General features: G+C 36.1%; 1 long non-coding RNA gene across 2 annotated transcripts in view; it reads left to right on the forward strand.

The window, feature by feature from the left end:
- The window catches only part of LOC122227834, a 41,706-nt gene that overhangs the window by 4,274 nt on the left and 18,145 nt on the right, over positions 1–19,287 (forward strand). The window contains exons 3-4 of one of the 2 annotated variants that reach the window (XR_006206235.1): positions 5,068–5,133; positions 8,758–9,164. The exons of the other annotated variant lie outside the window; for it this stretch is intronic. This is a non-coding gene — a long non-coding RNA (uncharacterized LOC122227834). Of the gene's footprint in view, positions 1–5,067; positions 5,134–8,757; positions 9,165–19,287 lie in introns of those variants that run through there. 2 annotated transcript variants of the gene reach the window in all.

The following is a 19,287-nucleotide window of genomic DNA, read 5'->3' on the forward strand; positions in this document are numbered from 1 at the left end:
TCATTATTCTCTTCTCTATTGAGGCGTTTTCTTAACCCTGAGTCCTACATCCCCATAGTTTCTGCTTACTGCTTCCTTTCTGTGTATCTCTCAGCAACTTTAACCACCCTATTGTCTTCAGCCTTTCTTTGAATGTCCCATTCAAACTTCACAAAGGACATGAAAATCTGATTGGGTCTGTCAGTCTCATCCATTTTAAGGCAGCTGAGTTGGCGAAAGTGCTCTCGCCAGGAAAATGTACACTCTGCTGGCCAGACGCCATGTGGGTGCCTTTGTGTCTAGCACGCACTCTGGGACCAATTGTATATGGTAAGAGTGGTGATGTCCCCCACATAAGGAGCCCCTCTGAGGGAATTTGGGAACAACAGACACCTTGGAATCTCCAAGGAAAACCACGAAACTGACAGATGGCTTAGGATGCCCCCTTTTGGTATTATTTATGTCCTCTTTTGTGCTGTCTTTAGTACATCCCTTAAACGTTTATGTTGTTCTGTGTATATCCTCATGAGGAATTAAAAAGAAAAGTTCCCGCTTAAATGTGTATAGAGTATTGGTAAATGCCTAAGAGGAGAATGAGCACAGTAGATGAAATCCTCATTGAAGCCTTAGTAAAAAATGTGCAACTAATTTGAGACACCTCCTGTAAAAGAAATTAAAGGTGTTTCTGAGGAAGATCCAGCTTAGTGAACAAACGTGAGCCATGAAATTGGATGATCAACCAGTTGCTTGAAATAATGCATTGATTAGAGACTGTTAAAAACTGAGAACAAACTGAGGGTTGATGGGGGGTGGGAGGGAGGGCAGGGTGGGAGGGAGGACAGGGTGGGTGATGGGTATTGAGGAGGGCACCTTTTGGGATGAGCACTGGGTGTTGTATGGAAACCAATTTGACAGTAAATTTCATATATTAAAAAATAAAAAAATAAAAAAATAAAAAAAAAATAATGCATTGATTAGGTACTCTTATTAATAAGGCAGGAGGTCTCATACCTCCAGTAGTATTTTTGCTGCTACGAATTGGAGATGTGGAAAGCAACGTCTGGGACTGAGGAAGATCATTTCTTTCCTTAATCCTTACAGAAGAGTAGACCAGAGATGTTGAGGCTGAGAAGATACATTACCCTCCAACGCAGGACGTCAATAAGGCGTATGCACTGAAATGGGTTGGAAACCATCTAAGGCCAAGAAAATGACAAGCAGGGAATGTTAAGAGCCTTGTGCTCTGTCATCAATAGTTTGAATGCTCGAGAGAGGTCAAGACCCATAAGATTAGCCCCTTCTTCTGTCACACAAAAATTGAAAGGCTGGTTTAAACTGTGCTTTTATAATAGCACTATAAAGTAAGGTCATTCTTCCATGTATGCCAATAAGAACATTCGCATCTGCAGCAATTTGTGCTATGGTAAGCCATAAAAGCAAAAGAGCACTTGGCCATATATATTCTGAGAGAACCCGAGTGCCTGGAATCAATGAAACAGGAAAGTCACCGAGTGAGCAAGAACGCATCTTGAAAAAGTGGCCGTGGCACGGGAATCGTGTTAATTGAGTTCCTTCTCAGGCTCAATTTGTACCACTGGTGGCAACATTTCCTCTGAGGGGGCCGGTGATCGATAACGTGACTGACAATGGTAAAGTAAAAGGAAGGAAGTGTTCTCTTCCAAGGGCAGTACAGGTGTGTCCATGGTGTTGATGTTTACAGAGCCCATTTCTCTTACGCCAGCCAATCCCACACAGCCTCTGTCCTGAACATCTGGGCACTATACACACCCTGATGTGAACTTAAAAAGGTAAAGATTCACACCAGTCTACCATCTTCACCCACCGAGATCAAATCAATATTCATGTAAAACGAAAAGTGAACGTTAATGCAACTCTAAGCAATCATAGTTCCAAATGCAATCACCTTGGTTTCTAAATTTGGCAATTTATTTACACGTCAGCCAATGGAGGAATGGACTTGAATATTTCTCAAAACATTTAATACTTCTCAATATCAGGCTTATTTGGTTTTATTCTGTATTTGTGACATACCTGACAGACTGTTCAGTGCCTAAATTAACTAACATGTGTTCAGATGCCAAGACTTCTTACACATAAACCTAGGATGAAAGACACAAAATATTCTTTCGGGGGCTGAGAAGGAGTTTTCCACAAATTTATGTAAGACATAAAAAGTCTTTGATAAGATCTTTAACTTAAGACAACTTATCTGAAACGGCTTCCACGTGAGGAATATATGAGAAACGTTAGAAGCCTAACAAGTTATTCTCATTACATTTGCTCATATGGGAGTCATAGTAGAGTGAAGTTTATAAAGGAAGCAAAAAGGTGACATTTTCAAATTGTTTTCCAGATGACTCTTTATAAAGTGAGTTGGCAGCTTTAGCATAATTTGAGCTCAACAGGTATGAAGAGCACAAAACAATCCCAAACAAGCAGCATTGTTCCCTGGGATAACAGTCTTTTAACAAAGTAAAAGCGGTTCTGAATGAATTGTAAAGAAAAAAAAAATCTGTCCAGTGATCAGAACACAGAGGGTTGTGGTTCACTGGCTCTGTCTCAAAGGACCCAGGAAACTGGGAGGGGCAACCACTTTCCACACTCCACAGGCCACATGGAAGCTTGGCGGATGAAGAAAAAATCCCCAGGGCTGGTGACTGGTCAATTACGAATTGTAATTCAACTGTCCCTACAGTTGCCAGAGAAACCAACTTGGGAACTGTGGTACCTTTTGAGACACGACTAAAGAATGGCCATGGCTGGTTAGAATACAGTACTAACAACAGTGTTTGATCCATGTGCTGAACAGTACAATACGGACAATTCCTTGCACTTACCAACTGCCTTATTAGTAAAAAAGGGAGCAAAAACATGTGGCTATATCAACATGCCATGGTTCCCTCGTCCACAACTGACTGCATCTGGTGTTAAACTGAAAAACTGATACTTCAGAGACATGAATCTGCCACATTTCAAGGATATGACATCAATGAGAACAAAAATGTGAAAACAAAAAACAATTCCATAGAGCAGGTAAACACCTTGACAAATATGAAGACTTTCAATCATGTCAAACTGTTTTAAAAATGCCCACTTTGCCATCCCTCTCCAGATACTTAACGCTTCCTAACACAAGAATAGAATAAATACAGGAGAGAAATCAATACTCTGCACGTCTAAACTGTTCAAGCCTGCCAGTGCAATCAAACTTTCTTCTTTTTCTCTGCAAAGAGCTCAGAGGTAGTTTCTCAGTTCAAGGATGAAACATTCTCACTGCTCCTTCTCTAAATATAAATATAGATAACAGAGACATTAATTTCCTGAGAATTTAGCTGAAGAATTGTTTTTAGTTGTGTTCTCAGCAGCAGTTTTCTCTGGCTAGATTGAATGATTCTTTTACAAATGACCTTGTCAGTAAAGCTCCTAATAATTGCTAACTTTTTAATACTTTGTAATTGGTAGAAAAGGCTTTTCTCCTGATTTAGTGAGAAATAACTTAATGTTCCTTTTTAAAAAGGGATTATTTTCCTTGAACTTTAATATGGAAGCTGTTAAATTAGCAGCCCTGGAGGCTGGAAACTTCCATTGAGCCACAAAACCCGTAGAGCAGGAAGCTTTCGTACAAGCCTTGGAAATGGCAATGAAGAGCCTGTAATCTCCATCCCCAACTGATGTAGGCAGGAGGGTTTTGACAGATCCAGTTGGGGCAATAATTTGAAGTTTGGAAAGGAAACATACCTGTCCAGAATAAGGGCCATCCACTAATGTATTTCCAAGAGACTGTCTAATTATCGTCGGGTACCAAGTAATCTTCTGAATAGACTGGGGCCCTCCTCCTCCAACCTGCTTCCCGAGTCACTGATGTTTCCACATTCCTTGCCTTTCCTGCACTTTAGACAGATTTCATTAAAATCAAGCTGGGTTCTTTTTCTCTCTTTGATGATCAGTGCTTCTTAGCATAATATTCAGGGCCTTTGTCCTCAGACACCCTTGCAGGACCATTCCCTCCCAGAACTCTCATGAATTCCATGGCTGGCTCCAGAAGGCTGGAACTTCTGAAGACAGTCTTCATGGTTGGATGGCCTGAAACTGTTAGTCTTTTTGAAAAGAAATTTCTTAATATTTATGGATTTCTAACAATGTGATATGTGCCAAAAAGTAGGCCAGGGATATCAGCAATTTGGTTTTTGATGGGGAAATAAACCCCAGAATTCAATGTATAAAGACTCAGATTATTAGTTTTTGGTATCAAAAATTGAGAAAATTTTTCTTTGGCTGATTTACAACACGTGGGCACTTTTTTTCCCTGAATATTTATTATTCTGAAGAAATGGATCATGAAATCATATTTTTAGCAAACTTATTAATGTAAGAGGAAAACAACTTTTTATATTATCAGCTATATTAAATAACTCCTTGATTCTGTTTCTGGGGTTATACATGACATGTGCAATTTTGAGGTCATAAGACATAATATATATTCTACCATTCTTGAAAAAAAATACTATGTGCCTTCCTATTGCCTTCATTGAGTTAAAGGTTTGGATGTTTTAATTTTCCTTTAAAATATTCTCCACTAAAAACTATTTCTCCTGTAAATAAAGAATACGAAGATTTGTTATTTATTTAAATATTTTTAATGAGTGACTCTATTTAATCAGATTTCTCTAAGAAAATGAAATACAATTGAGGAAAATATGTTGAATTGATTTATTCTGTTGCTCACCTATATCCACATGATATTTTCCAATTTCCATACCAAGATACCAGAAGGCGGGTGTTATTCTTATTTAATTATTTATAATTATACATTTTCTTTGAATATGTAGTCTTCCCCCTCTCTCCCTACCTGTGGTAAAGTCTTGTATGCATATTGCAGGGAGAGTGATGGTGATAATAATTATAAGTAGGACCTAGACAGAACATTTGGTGTAATGAATATTGAAAGGGTTCACACATATTAAGATCTAGGATGGTTATTCTTTCCGTAGTTTGAAAATTACTTTAAAAGCAAAAACTAAACAAAACAAAACAAAAGCTTTCCCTTTTTTCCTCTATTTTTTTCAGGTTTATATTGTATATTTAGAATCCCAAATCAAATTTTCTTATGAAAAGAACTTAAGATACACTCTGGTAAGTAGTGAGAAGTGGCTGGAGAAGCAGAAAGAACCTAGTATACTGGGTTAAGGGGTTTCTGTTACATCTCATTAGCCATCATGAAATATTGGGCAAAAACCCTGCATATTCACATTTTCACTTTAGAAATATGATTCTTGAGTCAATTTGGAAGGATGATTAGAATGAGAGACAACAGGAAGTAGAAGTTTTTCTACCACAGAAGATAATAATCTATATCATACACTGTAGACTATACTAATTATAGACTAATCTAAGCAGGAGATGGTGAAGGTTAGGTATAGAGAGAGAGCACTGAGATATTTGAGAAGAGTCACCAGACTTGATGACCCAACAGATGTGGGGTGGGAATGAAAGGATGACCAAAGCTAATCTCAGCTAATCTCAGGTTTTGACTTGAGTGATTGGATGGAGGAACATGCTATGCAGTAAGATGAGGAAACTGGAAAGAGGAGTAGACTCATTTGGGGAAGACAACATCACTATATGGAGGTTTCAGTTGTGAGGTACCAGGTAGGATATCCCGATGAAAGCCAATAAAAGCTATTGAGTGAAGCCTTCCTTCCCTCCTCATTTGAAAATGTACACATTATTAGGAAGTGCTTCACTGAAATGTTTTGCCATGAGAGTTCGATATTCCTCCAGCTTTGTATTGGCAGAGTAAGAACTCAACAAGTGTACATTAAATTGAGAAAATAAATGAATGCGTGAAGGAATGAATATTCTCACTTTGTCATCTCCCACACTAACTGTAATTATTTCCTCATGTTCATATCTCCCAATAGCTGTGAATTTCTAGAGATGACATCCTTATAAGCTCCAAAATTTAGCAAGTGACCAGAAGATAGAGAACATTCAATTAGTGCTTATTTGTTGACAGTATGAATTAATTCGTGAATTACTGAAGGAGTTAATCAGCCAGCTTGTCTCAGAGTTTACTATTTGTAAGGGGGAGTAGTAGACAAAACCATTTAGGGAAGACATTATCTCTTTCCAATCACTGGTGTACTTGACTAGTTTGCTGAAGCTGGCATAACAAAGAATTACCGACTGGATGACTTAAATCAACAGAAATTATTCTCTCAGGATTATGGAAGCTAGAAGTCTGAGATTAAGGTATTGGTAGGGTTGTTTTCTTCTGAGGCCTCTCTTCTTTGCTTACAGATGGCTGTCTCCTTCCTGGGTGTTCACATGGTCTTCCCTTTGTATGTGATTGTGTCCAAATATCCTCTGTTTCTAAGGACACCAGTCATTGAATTAAAGTCCATCCTAACAACTCATTTTAATTTAACTACTTTGTTAAGACCCTATCTCCAAATACAGTCACATTCTGAGGTGGTAAGGGTTAATACTTAAACATAAAGATACAATTCACTCCCTAACAGATACCATTTGGAATTCCGGGAATCTATATGGCCTGTCTAGCAATTTAAAGACAGCTGACTCTATCAGACATTACCAAACAACCTAACTCTAATTCACCTTAATGTTTATATCCTTAAAATACTCTAGTTCCTTGGTATTCTATCAGTATATCAGTCAATTGGAGAACCTAAAATAGTATATTGAGATGACTGCATGAATTTCTAAATACTTTTCTAAGTACCTAAAGATGAGAAATGTATATTGTGAATAATGTATATTTGAATATTTTGAAGAATCATAAATATCATGTGGATAATTGGGATTTTTCAGAGTCACTACAATTATTAGACTCGTTTTCTATATTTCAGTAAGGAAATAACTCATACTTTTTAAACAATAAATATAGAGCAATTAAAAATATTTCTATGATCAGTGATCTCATTTAGTGATAAATCATGATTGAGGCAGCAAGGGTTTATTCTGAAGAACTCATGCCATTTTTTAATGCCATTTTTTTTTAACACTGACCTCAGGGCAGACATTTCTAGTTAAGTGCAAGTGTCAGATGCAGAGCTGTTGTACTGATTATAAAACAAAGGTGAGGCAAAGGAGGAAGAGGAAAAGCTCAGTGTACTGGGGGAAGGCAGGAAGCCAAAGGAGGGAGATGCCAGACTGGGTGAGCCTGCTCATTTCACTAGTCACATCTTGCACTGTGGACAATGTTCCACTTCTCAGCGGAAGCAACCTGTGGGACTCAGGAGAGTCATGAAATTTAATCTGCAATTCCTTAAGTCCCATTTTGTCCTTAGTTGCTGATGATTCTACTTTTTCCCCCCTCAAATTAAGCAGTGTAGGCTCTTGGAACCCAGAATTTTTTTCCTATTAAAGAAATTATTCTACTGTAACATGTAAATTCCTTATATCTCTGTAATGAAGAGCTCAAACTTAATTTTTCGTTAATGTAAGATTTTTTTTTGCATCTAATTTGATGAATAATGTAAGCTTTGGAGACATATTCTCTTATTCTCGTTTAACCCCCTCATTGGGCCGACCTAATTTTTTTTTCCAATCCTTACCCATTTTACATAAACTACACTCCATGTAACAGCAAGATGGATCTAAAATCAGCATGGATGTCAGATAGGAGAATATCCATGTAGAGTAATTTATTCAGAGAGCCAATTTAAATGCCTCATTTAAATTTCATGGAAATGGTCTTGCTTGTCCAGCAACTGGCTGTGGAATAGGTTAGGAGGAGCTTATTTTCTGGCCCCTCATTTTCTCTATCTCTTTGCCACTGTCTAAAATCCAGCTTCTAGGACTCTATCCAAACAACACACACACACACACACAAATCATTTTTAGGCTTGGGTAATTCCTTCAAGCCAATACATTTCCCTTGCAAGTTTGCAAGTTAACTGCCATTTGCTAGAGTAGATCCGGTCTAATATGCCTCAAGTCAACTTGTGTGTGGTTCAAATGGGGGTTCATATTTCTGTTCCGTGTCTACGTGCATTGTCTGTTAGGAATTCTGTCTGCTGGTTGCACAGCAACCTAACCAGCAGAAATTAGGTTGGACACCAAGGCACTGATTAGAGTTATAAAAAGCATGGATTTATTTCTGTTTATCTTAGACTTTATTTGGCTCTAAAAATCCAGTCGACTGAAGCAGAGGTTCATTTAAGTTCCTTCAGTGTGCAAATCTTATCACCAGTTTTACAGCTTAATAACTGACGATTTTCTCCTTTTGTCTTTAAATTTCCCATATTCACACATCTCTTTGAAATGGACATTTTGAAATCTTTCAAAAAGGGTGAAACATAAACCCTCTTAATGACTAACTTTATAAAGCAGAGGACAACCTTGGCTTTGCCCAACATAGATCATAGAGACCTGTGGTATGCAGAGAAGAGGTAGATAACTGGCCTTCAGCTCCTGGGAAAATGGACTCATTGGGAAGTCCCTCTGACTTCTGAGACCCAATCAAAAATGCAACTCACTGCTGAATTGGAAAACCTCAGCCAGGTCATCCTCCTGTTGTAATAAGGAAGTCTTTATATTCTGATGACCATGGTGTTAAACCTTGTTTGTACTTGGTCTTCCTTGCAACATTTTCACAGTTCATCTTATTAAATGGTTGGGCCACATTTAACTCTACACCCACTTTCTCCAGACCACAGTGTTTGATCATAGATTTATAGATCATTTAACACGAGCAACAGCTATTTCACCAACAGTCTTGCTGTCGTTAAGCAGCAGCTACTGTCAAAGTTCAGGAACAGGCCCAGCAGGATGATGAAAAGAATCAAGACACAGTGCCTTTCCAACTGTCACAACAGCAGAGAGAAGCATCTGGTGCCCAGGACAGCCAGTAGAAAGGGCGCCAGCAATGGGGGCTCTGATTCTGCAGGCTTTTAGGAGAAGTTCCCATCTCTATCTCAATGGACAAGGCAAGGAACCCCATCAAATTCCACAAAGGACAGATTAGAAAGTTATTGTGCCAGAAATCCCCTGGAATCATCAATCTCAAAACCAGAGGAGATTTTCCTGAAAACTGAAAATAAACAAACAAAACTTATTAATGAATATAGACTAAGAGAACAAAAATTGTTCACACACAAAAAATTTAATTTAAAACATCTTTGCTTCTTGGAATCCATATTTATGGCAGAAATTAATAAACCTCTTTTATTACATATTCATGTATTATCTGGTTTGCATCATTTCTTGGTATAGCTGTGTCCTCATCTCTGACACTCTTTCCTATCATTGTGATATTGTGAGAACTAAATTAGAAAGTGCATGGAAAGTGTCTTGACTGGAGCCTAGAACCAAATAAATTTTCCATAAGTGGGAAGATTTTTGTTTTAAGCTGTTTTAATTCCAAAGAGCAAGGAATTATTTCCCATAAATTTAATTAAATGGTCCTACATTAGCAAGTACTAAACTTCTAGAAAATACAGTAATTATTCCTACCGAAGACATAGATTGGACTCCCAAAATTTGTTTATGAGTCAAATGGAATAGATTATTTCACAAAATGTTATAGGTAGTCATAAAGGCTCGAGGCCAGCCTGTAAAATCATTAGTTTTTGTAAATTTAAGCTAGTATAATCTTCCAGGGACAGAAATACATCCCTCTTAAAGATATCACATTTTTAAAATATAATTGATTGAAAGGAAATATTGTTGTTAGTATTATGTATTTTTAATTTTGGTTCTTCAGTAAAGCAAAAAGTTTAATGAAAAGCAACTCAGAAGAAAGTGAGGTCTTCTGTGAAACTTTTACATGAAATACATTTAAGGGCTTTGGGGATATATTATTTTTATTTTGTTTTATTTTAACAATGATAAATTATTATCCTGCTTCATATATTTCTTTTGCTTTAATCTAATCCTTGTGTTTCCTCAATAACATAAATGAGTCATTTAATAAAGATAAGAGTCATATCTTGATTATAATGTGTTTTATTTAATTTCTTAATTCCAGCGTTAGCACATAACTGTAGATGTTATATATATGTATATGTGTATATACATATATATAAAAAGTATACACATTTTATATGTTTTATATATATATGGTTATATGTAATATACACACACATATATGTGGTGATATCTAATAAACTAAATCAATAAAAGAAGCTTTTTTCCCTCTGGAAAACAGGCAGGGACAAAAGACAATAGAGAAGGAAAGCTAATATTATATGAAAAACTAAGAAATGGAAGTGTAGAATTTATTTTATTTTAATATGAAGAAATTAAAGAAGTATTAAGAATCATAGTATCATATATTAGGCAACAGAGACCATAGGACCTTGACAATTTAGCAATTCTATCTTGCAACTGCAAGTAACACCATGACCACCTGACAATGACTTAAACCAGAGCTTCTTAAATTTTGATATTCTTTTTAATTGACTTTATCTTGTTAAATGTTTGAGATGTTTGAGATGCAAACAGATGAGTCCTGAGATTCCACATTTTACAATCTTCCCAGATGATGACCACACTTTGAGTAGCAAGGGTTTGAGACACATTGTAGTAGCATTGTATTATTGTAATTAACATTGTATTAGCCAATATTTGACATTTATTGTTGACTAGATGAGAAATCTATAGTCATGGTTAGTGGTCAGTTCATGAGCTCAATGTTATCATCAAGAAACTGGAGAATTCTCATTCTCTGCTTTAATATTTCAGCATTTATTGTCATATTAATTATTGATCTCACATGGCTGCTACAATTCCAGTCATTATGTTCTCACACAACCACATCCAAAGGCGGAAGCATGCATAAGAACTTTACAGTAGTATCTCTCTTTTCTTACCATGTTACAAAACTTATTTCAGAAGGTTCAGAACAGGTTCCCCCTAATAGCTCATTGGCAGGAACTGGATCATATGGCGGTTTCTACCTGCAGGAGAGGGAAAGGAAGTGCTAGACTTTTTAGCCCCTGGAGTGAAGGTTGGATGAGGGAGGAGGGGGTTGAGAATGGCTATTAGGTAGCCAAGAAAACAGTCATGTATAGGAGGTTTCATTATGATTGCCTTCTGGGTGGAGTAGATCATCTTCCTTCCTGGAGTGCAGGAAAGAAAGGGAGACCACAAACTAATGGATTCTATAGATACATTTTCATTAGTCCATTCTTCATATTTCAAGAAATGTCTGAAGCATATCTGGCAGAAGGTGTCAGGTTATTTAAAATCATTTATTTTCAATTGCAATGTTTAACACAGTATAGGTTTAACTGAGGTTTGTATAAAATAAATTGGATCTTTTTGGCTTTTAGCTAATAGGTCTCCATTCCTCCAGCTCAAGGCTTACGCATTTGACACGGTTGTACATGTGAGTATGAGCCATCCTATAGCTTTTTATTCACAACACACATAACAAAATTTAAAATCAAAGCATGTTAAAGATGCACAATTGTTAAAGGGCACCTGGGTGGTTCAGTTGGTTAAGCTTCTTACTCTTGATCTCAGCTCAGGTCATGATCTCACAGTTCTTGAGTTGGAGTCCCATGTCTGTGCGGCTCTGCCCTGACAGTGTGGAAGCTGCTTGGGATTTTGTCTGTCTCTCTCTTTCTGCTCTTCCCCGACTTGCTCTCTCTCTCTCTCTCTCTCTCTCTCCAAATGACTAAGTAAACTTAAATTTTTTTTTTAAATGCACAATTGTTGAAATAAATAGAGCAGATGGGTAGAACAAATTACTTGCTATTTCAGGTAATTTTAACTCTTTAGGTATTTTTAAGGGAAAATATACAAAGCCCAAAATGTTTCAAATGGTTTATTTAATTTTGTATTTAATTTTGTGGTCAAAAAGTTTTTTATTAAAAAGGGGAAAATTCAAAGACAATAACTTTATACATGATTGATATATTTCAGGGAGAAGCATAAAGGAAAAAAAACACTAAATGCTCTAAGAAAAAGTGGTAAAAACTTCAACTCATAATAAAGTGTCATTTTTTTACATAAACAATTTAAAATGAATAGTTTAAGATAATAGTTTTACATAACATTGACCCAGATTATTGACCTTTAACATATGCATTTAATACTGTAAACTTCTCTTAGCCCTGGTTTCATTCATCTCACAAATTTTGTTTGGTTGTATTTATTTTTATTTGGTTAAAGATATTTTTTTTGACATTTTTTCATTTGTGAGAGAGACAGGGAGACAGAGTGTGAGCGGGGGAGGGGAAGAGAGAGGAAGGAGACACAGAATCCAAAGCCGGTTCCAGGTTCTGAGCTGTCAGCACAGAATCCAATGTGGGGCTCGAACCAACAAACTGTGAGATCATGACCTGAACCGAAGTTGGAGGCTTAACCGACTGAGCCACCCAGGTGCCCCTGGTTAAAAATATTTTAAAATTCCTTTTCAGATTTCATCTTTGACCCATGTGTTATTTAGAAGTGTGCTATTTAATCTCTATGCATTTTTTAATTTTCCATGTATCTTTCTGTTGTTATCGATTTCTAAGTTAATTCCATTGTGGTGTGAAAGCAGACATTGTACAATTTCTTTATTTTGTTTTTTGTTTGTTTGTTTTCTTCCATGTTTTTACTTAAATTCCAGTTAACATGCAGTGTAGTATTAATTTTAGGCATAGAATTTAGCGATTCATCAGTTACATACAACACCTGGTGCTCATCAAAACAAGTGCACTCTTGGGTTCTGTGTTGGGCATGGAACCTACTTAAAACACAAACAAACAAACAAACAAGCAAACAAAACAAATGCACTCGTTAATCCTCATCACCTATTTAACCCCGCACCTTGTCCACCTCTCCTCTGGTAACTATCAGCTTGTTCTCTATAGTTAAGAATCTATCTCTTCGTTTTTCTTCTCTTTCATTTGTTTTGTTTCTTAAATTCCACATGTGAGTGAAATCATATGGTAGTTGTCTTTCTCTATGACTATTTCATTTAGCATAATACTCTCTAGCTCCATCCACATCATTGTAAATGCAAATTTTCATTCTTTTTTATGGCTGAGTAATAGTCCATTGTATGTATATGTGTATATATACATCTTCTTTATCCATCATCAGTCGATGGACATTTGGGCTCTTTCATAATTTGGCTATTGTTGATAATGCTGCTATAAACTTTGGGGTGCATATAACCCTTTGAATTAGTATTTTTTATCGTTTGTGTAAATACCTAGTGGTGCAATTACTGAGTCATGGGGTACTTCTATTTTTAAATTTTGAGGAACCTTCAGACTTGTTTTCCAGAGTGACTGCTCCAGTTTGCATTCCCACCAACAGTGTAAGATGTTCCCCTTTCCCTACAACGTCATTAACACCTGTCGTTTCCTGTGTTGTTGATTTTAACCATTCTGATTGATGTGAGGTGATATTTCATCATAGTTTTGATCTGTATTTTCTTGATGATGAGAGATGTTGAGCATCTTTTTACGTGTGTGTTGGCCATCTGTATGTCTTTTTTTTGTTTTTCATTTATGAAGATGTGCTTTATGGTCCAGAATGTGGTCTATTTTTTTGAATTTCTATGTGAGTTTGAGAAAAAATATGTAGTCTGCAATTTTCACTACCCACATCTCTCAATTTTCATTGGCCAAAGTGAGTCACAGGGTCATGCTTGATCTCAGCAGAAAAGGGAAATATAATATTTATATATGAAGGAAATAAATTCTGGTGAATAATATATCCTCAAAATAAACCCTCAAAAAAAAGTTGTTTTAATTCCAAAGAGCAAGGAATTTGAGGATTTTTTAAAAAATTCTTGACTGAAATCTGCCAACAATTTTCTCATTCATTTTATGATTAATTTACTAAATAAATATTGATTAATCATTATTCCAACTACCATGCTGAACATAGGGTTATAGGCTTAGCCTTTAACTTTTTGGAGCATATAGACTATCAACTTGAAATCTTTGCAGCCAAGAGACATAGACGTGGCCACTGCTTCATAACAGAAGAAGTCATATACATAGCACATTACCATTAGTAATCATCAGCATAATAATTTATTAATGTAAGAAATATCAATGGATGATCAATTGGTAATTGATTTTTTATGTAAGGTAAATATGTATGTAAGGTATTTACATAGTTTAATATTATAAACTATGTAAGGTATTTACATAGTTTAATATTATATCCTCACAGCATACTTGTTGATTACAAAGAGAAAAATAATAATTTCACATTGGAGAAATATGATCCTTAACCAAATGATCCAAGTTAACATCATAGTAATTGGACAATTAGCATCATATGCCTTCTGACAGGATGCACTAAAGAAAAACATCACTTCTTTGGTATTACGACAAAATTTTATAATATGATTATAGCTATGTGGACATATCAAACAAGCCCAAATTGATATCACTCTTTAAAATGACTGACTTAGGGGTGCCTGTGTGGCTCACTCAGTTAAGTGTTTGACTCTTGATTTAAGCTCAGGTCATCATCTCATGGTTCATGAGTTTGAGCCCTGCATTGGGCTCTGTACTGACTATGCAGTGCAGAGCCTGTTTGGGATTCTCTCTCTCTCCCTCTCTGTCCCTTCTCCATGTGCTCTCTTTCTCTCAAAATATATGAATAAACTTAAAAAAAATAAAATGACTGGCTTAAAGTCTTAAAACATGAATAGGTTAAAACATCAAGGAGAGATAGAGACACATTCAGAATGGCAGAGAAAGAACCTTCAAAAATCTGCTCCTCAATGAAGTCAATGAGAAGACTGACAAAAATTGTGAAAATCAAACAGTGGGCACCTGGGTGGCTCAGTCGTTTAAGCATCCGACTTCAGGCTAAAGGTCATGATCTCACGGTTTGTGAGTTCGATCCCCATGTCAGGCTCTGGGCTGACAGCTATGAGCCCTCTTCAGATTCTGTGTCTCCCTCTCTCTCTGCCCCTCCTCCACTGGCACTCTGTCTCTTTCTCAAAAATAACTAAACTTTAAAATAATTTTTTTAAATATAAAAAAAATCTGTTCCTCAATAGAGTCAATGGGAAGACTGACAAAAACTGTGAAAATCAAACAGAATAAAACTCTAAATGCAAAAGGTAAAACTATAAAATTCTGAGCAAAACAAAATAGGTCCTCACAGCCCTGGATCTGGCAACGGGTAATTAGATATGACACCATAAACAACAGTAACAAAAGAAAAAAATAAATAAACTTTATCAAAATTAAAAAACTTTGTACATCAGAGAGCATAACCAAGAAAGTGAAAAGACAACCATGGAAGAAATATTTGCAAGTCATATCTGACAAAGAACTAGTATCCAAAATATATGAAGAACTCTTAAATTCAACCATAAAAGTCAACCCAATTAATAACTGGGCAAAGAACTTGAATAGATATTGCTCCAAAGGAGATACACAAATAGACATTAAGCACGTGAAAAGACACTCGATATCATTAGTTAGAAAAATGTAAGTCAAAATCACAAGAAAATACCACTTCACACTAATCATAATTCAGAAAATAAAAGGTGTTGGTAAGAATGTAGAGAAATAAGAAATTCTTTACATAACTGGTGGCAATATAAAATGATGCAGCCACTGTGAAAAACATTTTACTGGTTTCTCATATAGTTACACATTGTATACCACCTGACCCAGATATTCCATTCCTATGTATATAAGTAGAATAATTAAAAACAGGGACTCAAAAAACTGCGTTCACATAAAACACAGTACTCAAGTGCACAAGATGATCATAGTAACATATTCATGTTAGCCAAAAGATAGAAAAATCCCAAATGTCCATGAATGGATGAATAGATCAACAGAATATGGTATATACATACAGTGGACTATGATTCAGTCATAAAAAGGAATGAAGTACTAAAAAGGTCTATGACATAAACAAACCTTGAAAACACCATGCTACATGAAAGAAACCAGACACAAAGGTCACGTATTGTATCATTCCATTTATATGAAATAGGGAAATCAATATAAACACAATACGGATTAGTGATTGTGGGGGGCTAGAAGTGTGGGAAAATAAGTATTAACTACTTAGTGGGAAATAATAGCCTGTAGGCACTATACCATTAGTTGTATGTGATGTTCATGCCGACACATGGTTCCACAAGGCTGCATCCAGCCAGTGACTGAGTAAGGCAACATTACCAGAACCAGACCATTTTTGCTCACTGAAAGATTTTTTACATGAACAAGAACCCACTGACAGAAAAAGTGCCTGGGTATCTAGGAGGAAGGACATTGTAGCAGAGGAACCTTATAAAGGAGGTGTTATTAATACCCCCCATTGTAGAGATGAGGGAACAGTCTTAGAACATCTGATCACTATGCCCTGTAAGTAAGAAGCAGTTTATGGGAATCTTCTCCACATCTTCACCAACACTTGTTGTTTCTTGAGTTTCTGATTTTAGCCATTCTGACAAGTGTGAGGTGATATCTCATTGTAGTTTTGGTTTGCAGTTCTCTGATGATGAGTGTTGTTGAGCATCTTTTCATATGTCTGTTGGCCTTCTGGATGTCTTGTTTGGAGACATGTCTTCTGCCCATTTTTTAAATTGAGTTATTTGATTTTTGGGTGTTGAGTTGTAGAAGTTCTTTGTATATTTTGGATACTAAGCCTTTATCAGATATGTCATTTGCAAATATCTTCTCCATTGAGTAGGTTTACTTTTAGTTTTATTGGTTGTTTCCTTCACTGTGCAGAAGCTGTTTACTTTTATGTAGTCCCAATATTTTATTTTTGCTTTTATTTCCCTTGCGTCAGAAGATATATCTAGAAAACTTTTGCTATAGCTAATGTCAGAGAAATTACTGCCTGTGTTCTCTTCTAATATTTTCATGGTTTCAGGTCTCACATTAGGTCCTTAAAACATCTTGAATTTATTTTTGTGTATGGTGAAGGAAAGTCCAGTTTCTTTCTTTTGCATGTAGGTGTCCAGTTTTCCCAGTTCCATTTGTTGAAAAGATCATCCTTTTCCCATTGAACATTCTTTCTGGCTTTGTCAAAGATTAATTCACCATATAATTATGGGTTTATTTCTGGGATTTCTTTTCTGTTCTATTGATCTATGTGTTTCTTACTGTGCCAGAACTGTGCTGTTTTGATTACTACAGCTTTGAAATATAATGTGAAGTCTGGAATTGTGAACATATCTCTTACTTTAAACCAAAAGCTAGAAATGATTATGCTTAGTGAAGAAGACGTGTTGAAAGCCAAAAGAGGCTGAAAGCTAAGCCTCTTATATAAAGTTAGCTAAATTACAAATGCAAAGGGAAAGATCTTGAAGGAAATTAAAAGTGCTACTCCAGTGAATACACAAATGATAAGAAAGCAAAACAGCCTTATCGCTCATATTTGAAAGAAGTTCTATTATGGATAAAATGATATCAAACATCATTACATGCTACAGAGAAGTTATTTGTGAAAGGAAGAATCGATCAGTGCAGCAAACTTCATTGTTGTATTAAGAAATTGGCACAGCCACCCCATCCTTCAGCAACTACCATCCTGATCAGTCAGCAACTATCAATATCAAAGAGTGACCAGGGGCGCCTGGGTGGGTCAGTCAGTTGAGTGACCGGCTTTGGCTCAGGTCATGATCTCGCGGTCTGTGAGTTCAAGCCCCGCGTCGGGCTCTGTGCTGACAGCTCGGAGCCTGGAGCCTGCTTCATATTCTGTGTCTCCCTCTCTCTCTCTGCCCCTCCCCCACTCATGCTCTGTCTCTCTCTGTCTCAGAAATAAATAAACATTAAATTTTGTTTTTAAAAAAGCATGACCTTCCACCAGCAAAAAAAAAATGATGACTCTGGAAGCTCAGAAGATGGTTAGTATGTTTTAGCATAAAGTATTTTCAAAATAAGATACATATATATTTTTTTAGGTATAAGGCTATCATATACTTAATAGACTACAGTATAATGTAAACATAACTTTTAAATGCACTGGGAAACGAAAAATTCATTTGACTTGCTTTATTGCAACATTTGCTTTTATTGCAGTGGTCTGGAACCAAACCCACAAATTCTCCTAGGTAGGCCTGTACTTCCCACCATTTTAGGCTTCTTGCCAGAAACACTTCTTGATCCATTTCTGAAGAAAAATGGGAGAGGAAAGAAGTAAAGCAAAACTCAGAGTGGCGTGGAAAATAGAATGAAAAGTACAAACTTGGGGCAAACACAGCATTCTTGTAGTAAGGACCACCGGGTAATAGAGGAAACAAGCCAGGAAAAATGTAGTCTTCATTTCTGTTGTGATCAATGCATCCTTTGTTTGGCACCTGCTCACTCATCAGTGTTAGGTCTTCTCAGACTATAGATGCTCATCACCCCATGCAGATACTCATCAGAACCACCTTCTTCCTTCTAACTTCTACTTCCAAACATCACTGTCAGACCACTTTCTATATGATCTTTCATTTACCTATTGAAATCAATGTCTGAATAGCTTGTAAGATACTAGAGGGCAGGCCCTGGGCTGTTGTGAATAGAATCTAAAACTCTACCACAATCTGTACAGACAGACAAACATTTTACATGCACATGCAAATACATAATTACAAATGTAAGTTATATGGATTGTTTTAAAACAATGTCATATACATTGTCGCATTTATCATTGTTACCCAGCATACCTCCAATACTATTTTGTTCTGTTTCCTAAACCCTACACCTTCATTCATAGGATATTAGAAATCCTGACCTTGCAAACATTCAACAACTTAATTATTTCAAAACTTTGTTTATGGTTTTATCTTGGCTTTGAACACCCCACCAGTGTTCTTCAAATTTTATATTTCCACTTATCCTCCAAACTCAGACCTCTAAATCTTTTCTTGTCTTCCTCAACCATAATAGTTCAGTCCCTTTCTGCAGAATATCCATACATTACTTTGTTTATATTGATTATGGTAACTAACACACTGACTTCCATTGAAGTTACTGCTTTGCCAAATCTTTGTCCTCAGTTTTCTTATTTATTCAACAAATACTATATGACATTTCTTGAGGGCGGTGACTTTAATTTTACCTAGTTATGTGATTCTTTTCAGCTTTTAGCTCCATGAAACTATGAACTCTTTTTTTTTAACCTTTTTACTACTACCTGACACATTAAAATATTAATTAGAATAACAATATCTGAGATGTTTTAGCAATCTTATTTCAATATTTCTTAAGAAATGTTTGGAGTGATTATTACTAAATTTACTTTATAGGAAAAAAGAGAAGTTCTAGGGTGGATTAATACATCTAAATCCATGCAGGAATTACGTCTCAGATCTGGGATTTGAATCCAGTTATGTTTGAGAGG

The sequence above is a fragment of the Panthera leo genome, chromosome C1 (genome assembly GCF_018350215.1).
Source record: "Panthera leo isolate Ple1 chromosome C1, P.leo_Ple1_pat1.1, whole genome shotgun sequence".
NCBI lineage: Eukaryota > Metazoa > Chordata > Mammalia > Carnivora > Felidae > Panthera > Panthera leo.